Below are 7,575 nucleotides of genomic sequence, written 5' to 3' on the forward strand. Positions count from 1 at the left end.
CTCCAAAACATGCACAATTTCATTTCTTTCTTATTTTTCTTTCCTATTCCTTGCTATAATTTCAGCAATGCCTACCTTCTTCTACATTTCCTCTTAATTTGTGTATTTTTCTTCCATTTAAAGTGTGAGCTGGTAGAGCTCAGAAAATATTGGCCGGGCACAGTGGCTCATGCTTGTAATCCCAGCACTTTGGGAGCTCCGAGGCAGGTGGATCACTTGAGGTCAGGAGTTTGAGACCAGCCTTTGCAACATGGTGAAACACCGTCTCTACTAAAAATACAAAAAATTAGCCAGGCGTGGTGGCAGGCGCCTGTAGTCCCAGCTACTCGGGAGGCTGAGGCAGGAGAATGGTGTGAACCCGGGAGGCGGAGCTTGCAGTGAGCCGAGATCACGCCGCTGCACTCCAGCCTGGGCGACAGAGCAAGAGTCCATCTCAAAAAAAAAAAAAAAAATACAAAAAAATTAGCCAGGTGTGGTGGTGCGAGCCTGTAATCCTAGCTACTTGGGAGGCTGAGGCAGGAGAATCACTTGAACCCCGGAGGCAGAGGTTGCAGTGAGCTGAGATCATGCCACTACACTCCATCCTGGGCGAGAGAGCGGGACTCCATCTCAAAAAAATAAGAAAAGAAAATATGGGTTTTCCTGGGTCAGTATATTTTCCATGAGCTCTTATATATCTACTTTTGCTACTGTTTTAGAGAGATAATTGCTGTAAATTTTCTTTTTAGGATAACATATTTTAGTTTTTATTTTCTCCGTGACAATATTTTTCTTGTATTAGTCTGCCACAAGGTATTCCTATGAATTTCCTGTATTTTTTTTTTCATCTCTAAACAGGTCATGTGCTGTTTCCTTTTTTTTTTTTTTTTTTTTTTTTTGAGAGGGAGTTTCACTCTGTCACCCAGGCTGGAGTGCAGCGGCGCAATCTCAGCTCACTGCAACCTCTGCCTCCCAGGTTCAAGCAATTCTCCTGCCTCAGCCTCCTGAGTAGCTGAGATTACAGGCGCATGCCACCACGCCCAGCTAATTTTTATGTTTTTAGTAGAGATGGGGTTTCGCTATGTTGGCCAGGCTGGTCTTGAATTCCTGACCTCAAGTGATCTGCCCACCTCGGCCTCCCAAAGTGCTGGGATTACAGGAGTCAGCCGCCGCGCCTGGCCGCTGTTTCCTTTTTAATTACTCATCTTTAGTTCAGAAAAGCTTTTTTCTGCCAGTCAAAATCATTTACAGATTTATGGTGGATGGGTTAGGCCCTGTTCCAAACAAGGAAAATTTTATCCAATGGATATAGACTTAGCATAAGGAACACCTCTATGAGTACCTCTTCTCCCAACAGCCACATGGACAAAATGTGGCTTGTCTGTGTGCATTTCTGTTCAGCTTCACCAACTTTTCCCTCTAAGAACCAGGAAACCTTTGGCAGCCAGGCTGTGTTTCCCATTTCTACTACTGCCATCAAGGAATTTATGTTTAGGGTGTGTTTATCACCTTAAAGAAATGAGTTTTATCAGCCCTTACTGAAATCTACAGCCACACAAATTCTCTTTCCATTTCCTCCCATATGTATTCCAGTTTGATTATCACTTTGGGCACTCATTCCACTCATTTTGTGGTTTGGGTTTTTAGTGAAAGCAGAAGTCCACTAAGATGGAACACATTTCTTTTTCTGCCTCCTGGGGTATGTCTGGATGATTTCCAAGAGGACAGGGAAATGCTAACTTTACACCTACATCTTCAGACCAAAATATCTCCAGAACAGGAATTCTTGATGATCTTTTGGAAGGCTGAAATAATACAGGGTTCACAGGTCTCTTCCTGTCATATATCCTCACATTTTACCCAGCTTCTACAGCAAAGCAAGTACCAGAGAAAACGAATGTCTATATAATCCAGCCAAGCTTTTGAATTAAGAATTTTTCTTTGGTTTATATATGTATTTTTTAGAGACCTTGAGGAAGCAAGTTGTTCAGGCAAGGGTCACTTTGGGGCAGGGAACCCATATACACTTCTTTCCACTTAGCACACTTAACTGCCATCAAAATTCTGTATGTCTTTACAACACTGAATCATATAACATCTGATGGGATTGTGTTCTCACGAAATTTTTCCTATCCAAAGAAGGGCCAGGAAGGAAAAAGATTACTGTACTCCTGATTGCAAGGTCTTCAGCATTCAGTGATATTACAGGATGTTGCAGGAACTGTACCCTATTATAATGGGGGCAATTGGTCCCTAAATGGATATCATGTTGGGGATGCCTAAGGATCTGGGTTCATCAAGGTTTCTGGTTTCCAAACAAAATTCAGTCACTATTTGAACTTCTGCATGTCACACTAGATTTGGAGAAGAGGAAAGTACCTTGTCTTTTTAAGCTAAACAGGCCTGATAAGAGGTCACTTCCAAAACAGAATGTTTCTGAAGAAAAGTCTTTTTTTTTTTAATTTCATTATTATTATACTTTAAGTTTTAGGGTACATGTGCACAACGTGCAGGTTAGTTACATATGTATACATGTGTCATGCTGGTGTGCTGCACCCATTAACTCGTCATTTAGCATTAGGTATATCTCCTAATGCTATCCCTCCCCCCTCCCCCCACCCCACAACAGTCCCCAGAGTGTGATGTTCCCCTTCCTGTGTCCATGTGTTCTCATTGTTCAATTCCCACCTATGAGTGAGAACATGTGGTGTTTGGTTTTTTGTCCTTGCGATAGTTTGCTGAGAATGATGGTTTCCAGTTTCATCCATGTCCCTACAAAGGACATGAACTCATCATTTTTTATGGCTGCATAGTATTCCATGGTGTATATGTGCCACATTTTCTTTTTTTTTTTTTTTTTTTTTTTTGAGACGGAGTCTTGCTCTGTCGCCCAGGCTGGAGTGCAGTGGCGCAATCTCGGCTCACTGCAAGCTCCGCCTCCCGGGTTCACGCCATTCTCCTGCCTCAGCCTCCTGAGTAGCTGGGACTACAGGCGCCCACCACCACGCCCGGCTAATTTTTTGTATTTTTAGTAGAGGCGGGGTTTCACTGGTGCCACATTTTCTTAATCCAGTCTATCGTTGTTGGACATTTAGGTTGGTTCCAAGTCTTTGCTATTGTGAATAGTGCCACTATAAACATATGTGTGCATGTGTCTTTATAGCAGCATGATTTATAATCCTTTGGGTATATACCCAGTAATGGGATGGCTGGGTCGAATGGTATTTCTAGTTCTAGATCCCTGAGGAATTGCCACACTGACTTCCACAAGGGTTGAACTAGTTTACAGTCCCATCAACAGTGTAAAAGTGTTCTTATTTCTCCACATCCTCTCCAGCACCTGTTGTTTCCTGACTTTTTAATGATTGCCATTCTAACTGGTGTGAGATGGTATCTCATTGTGGTTTTGATTTGCATTTCTCTGATGGCCAGTGATGAAGAGCATTTATTCATGTGTCTGTTGGCTGCATAAATGTCTTCTTTTGAGAAGTGTTTGTTCATATCCTTTGCCCACTTTTTGATGGGGTTGTTTGTTTTTTTCTTGTAAATTTGTTTGAGCTCATTGTAGATTCTGGATATTAGCCCTTTGTCAGATGAGTAGGTTGCAAAAATTTTCTCCCATTCTGTAGGTTGCCTGTTCACTCTGACAGTAGTTTCTTTTGCTCTGCAGAAGCTCTTTAGTTTAATTAGATCCCATTTGTCAATTTTGGCTTTTGTTGCCATTGCTTTTGGTATTTTAGACATGAAATCCTTGCCCATGCCTATGTCCTGAATGATATTGCCTAGGTTTTCTTCTAGAGTTTTTATGGTTTTAGGTCTAACGTTTAAGTCTTTAATCCATCTTGAATTAATTTTTGTATAAGGGGTAAAGAAGGGATCCAGTTTCAGCTTTCTACATATGGCTAGCCAGTTTTCCCAGCACCATTTATTAAATAGGGAATCCTTTCCCCATTGCTTGTTTTTCTCAGGTTTGTCAAAGATCAGATAGTTGTAGATATGTGGCGTTCTTTCTGAGGGCTCTGTTCTGTTCCATTGGTCTATATCTCTGTTTTGGTACCAGTACCATGCTGTTTTGGTTACTGTAGCCTTGTAGTATAGTTTGAAGTCAGGTACCGTGATGCCTCCAGCTTTCTTCTTTTGGCTTAGGATTGACTTGGCAATGCGGGCTCTTTTTTGGTTCCATATGAACTTTAAAGTAGTTTTTTCCAGTTCTGTGAAGAAAGTCATTGGTAGCTTGATGGGGATGGCATTGAATCTATAAATTACCTTGGGCAGTATGGCCATTTTCACGATATTGATTCTTTCTACCCATGAGCATGGAATGTTCTTCCATTTGTTTGTATCCTCTTTTATTTTGTTGAGCAGTGGTTTGTAGTTCTCCTTGAAGAGGTCCTTCACATCCCTTGTAAGTTGGATTCCTAGGTATTTTATTCTCTTTGAAGCAATTGTGAATGGGAGTTCACTCATGATTTGGCTCTCTGTTTGTCTGTTATTGTTGTATAAGAATGCTTGTGATTTTTGCACATTGATTTTGTGTCCTGAGACTTTGCTGAAGTTGCTTATCAGCTTGAGGAGATTTTGGGCTGAGACGATGGGGTTTTCTAGATATACAATCATGTCGTCTGCAAACAGGGACAATTTGACTTCCTCTTTTCCTAAAAGAGTTGGGAGGATGTGGGTGGGAAAGAAAAAAATGAAAGATGATTTCCTAAAGTTAATTTATCTTCTTTCTGGGAAACTCCGGTTAATAGAGACCCATTAAAAACAAACAAAAAACTTAAAGGCAAAGGCTTATGTGCCACTAATTTTTAAGGAAAGTATCATCCAACAGAAAGAAAGGTAAGGAGGGAAAGATGAGGAAGGCATATTACTAAATTTGAGCAACTGGTTCTATGAGATTGCCCTGTTTGGTATCAAGAGCAACTGTCTTCCCAGAGGCTGTATAAAGAGCTACTTCTCAGAGCAGTGTGCTTATGGAAGGAAGAGGAAGAATTTGTCTGCCAGCTGCCTCTCATTGCTTAAAATTTCAGCCCATACCAAATCATCTCTCCTGTGCTATTCTGATCCTTCTAGGCCTCAGCATCAAGCATGCCCCGGGAGCAAGAGATAAGCACTCTGTGGCTTAGGTATAGAGCTGCTGTCAGGTTGCACCTGCATGAAGTTGGAATCCATGTAGATTTCATGACTGGCCGTTTGTTCCAGCAACATCTGCTGCTGCAAAGGCAACATAATGATAAAAGGATCAGTCCATCCAGAAGCCATAACAATTTTAAATTGTATGTACCAAACAGAGCCTAAAAATACACAAAGCAATAACTGATAGAGATGAAGTGAAAAATAGACAAACTCCCAACTATAGCTAGGGACTATAACACTCCCTCTCAGTGACTGATAAAACTACTAGACAGAAATTGGCAAAGATATAGAAGAGGCGAGCAATTCAACCAATAGGATCTAACTGACATATATGAAACACACCGCTGCACCAACCACTAGTAGAATATTTTTTCCCCCAAATGCTCAAGGGGCATTCACCAAGATAGACCATATGTATGGCCATAAAACAAATTTAAAAGAATGAAAGTCATACAGAGTGTTGCTCTCCAACCATAATGGAATGAAACTTAAATAAAACATGGATGTCTCTAAATATGTAGAAAATGAACATACTTCTAAATAAACCATGGATAAAATATGAAGTTAAGGCAAATAAAAATACACAGAAGTTAATGAAAATGAAAATGCAATATATTAAATTGTAGGTGATGCAGCTCAAGCAATGCTAAGGGAGATTTATAGCACTATAGGTTTATATTAGACATGAGAAAAGGTCTTAAAACAGTCCAACTTGTTACCTCAAGAAACTGGAAAAAGATAAAGTAAACCCAAAGCAAGCAGAAGGAATAAAACATCAGCAGAAATCAATGAAATTAAAAACTAGAAAACAATAGAGAAAAAAACAAGTGAAACAAAAATCTGGCTCTTTGAAAAAAGTCAGTAGAATTGATAAACTTCTAACAAGACTGATAAATAGAGAAAAGATACAATCACCAGTATCAGGAATAAAATAAGAGACATCAATATTAATTTTGCAGCTATCAAAAAGATAACAAGCAAATACTACAAATAACTTTTTGTTCATGAATTTGTCAACTTAGAAGAAATGGATCGATTTCTCAAAAGCTACTAAAACTCCATCAAGAGGAAATAGATAATATGAGTAGCTGTGTGACGATTAAATAAATCAAATTTATAATTTAAGAGCTGATAAAGAAGAAATCTCCAGGACCAAATGGTTTGCTGGGGAATTCAACCAATAATTTAAAGAAGAATTAACACCAGTATTTCACAACCTCCTCCATTTTATGAGGCCAGTTATTACCTGATACAAAACCAGAAAAATGCATGTTCTGCATTTATGGTCATTATGCTTCCCATATTATGTGAAACCGTTCGTTTCCTAAGGCTGCTGAAAAAAAAAAAAAAGCACCACAAACTGGGTGGCTTTCAACAGAAATTTATTCTCTCACAGCTCTGGAGGCTAGAAGTCTGAAATAAAGATGTCAGCAGGATCATGCTGTCTCTGAAGGTTCTAGGGGAGAATCTGTTCCATGTGTTTTGTTGTCTTCTGATGTTAGCTGCAATCCTTGCTGATACTTGGTTTGTAGACCCATCACTCTAATCTCTCTTGTTATCACTTGGCATTCTCCTTTGTGTGTGTGTTTTCCTTCTCTCATAAGAACAGTCATTGGATTAGGACTCACCCTAATCCAGTGAGGTCTCATTTTAACTTGATTACATTTTCAAAGACCCTATTTCCAACTATATTCAATTCATGGGTGCCAGGAGTTAGGATTTCAACATACTTTTCTGGGGGACATAATTCAACCCACAGCACCATCTGAATAAGTAGAACAACATTTGAAGAAAAGCTTTGTTTAATGTGATTTCATTAATTAAAAAAAGAAGAGGCACAGATAGTTGATGCCAAATTTAAAGATTTACTTTTAACAGAAATCACATCTATGTAACCATGATAAACAATCAACATCCTCCAAAATGCAATTACAAATGCAATCCTGTTATCAGGAGCAATGTTACTGCAAGCAAAGGAAATACAAACAGTTGTCCAATTTCAGTTGCTTTATCTATGGTTTCAATGATTGTTTACAACCATTTACTTGCAATGCCTGAATGTCATCAAAACAAGAGACTGTTCATGAATTCCTTTCATTCTGAGGTGGTTGAACTGCAGGCATTTACTATCTCACTCCCTCCTTCATAGACTCGCACTTTCTCATCTTCACCCACCAAGCAGCAAGTGTATCTATCAGTCAAACAGGAAAACAGAAGCCACTTCAAGGATTTGCAACAGGTGAAATTTAACACAATAAATTGTTCACAAATAACAGAGTAAATGAAAGGAAAAAAAGTGGTGAGGCAACGTAGAAATGAGGAAAAACCAGAACTGACTACAATTCTTAACCTAGAAGGTCAAAGGAAAGAAGCAATTCTCAGAGCCCAGGGGGAGTTGAAAGAGGCTGGAAACATAGCAGAAGTTGGGTTTCAGGAAGGAATGGAACCATTGCCAAAGCT

This window comes from Pan troglodytes, chromosome X (assembly GCF_028858775.2).
Source record: "Pan troglodytes isolate AG18354 chromosome X, NHGRI_mPanTro3-v2.0_pri, whole genome shotgun sequence".
NCBI classification, from domain to species: Eukaryota; Metazoa; Chordata; class Mammalia; order Primates; family Hominidae; genus Pan; species Pan troglodytes.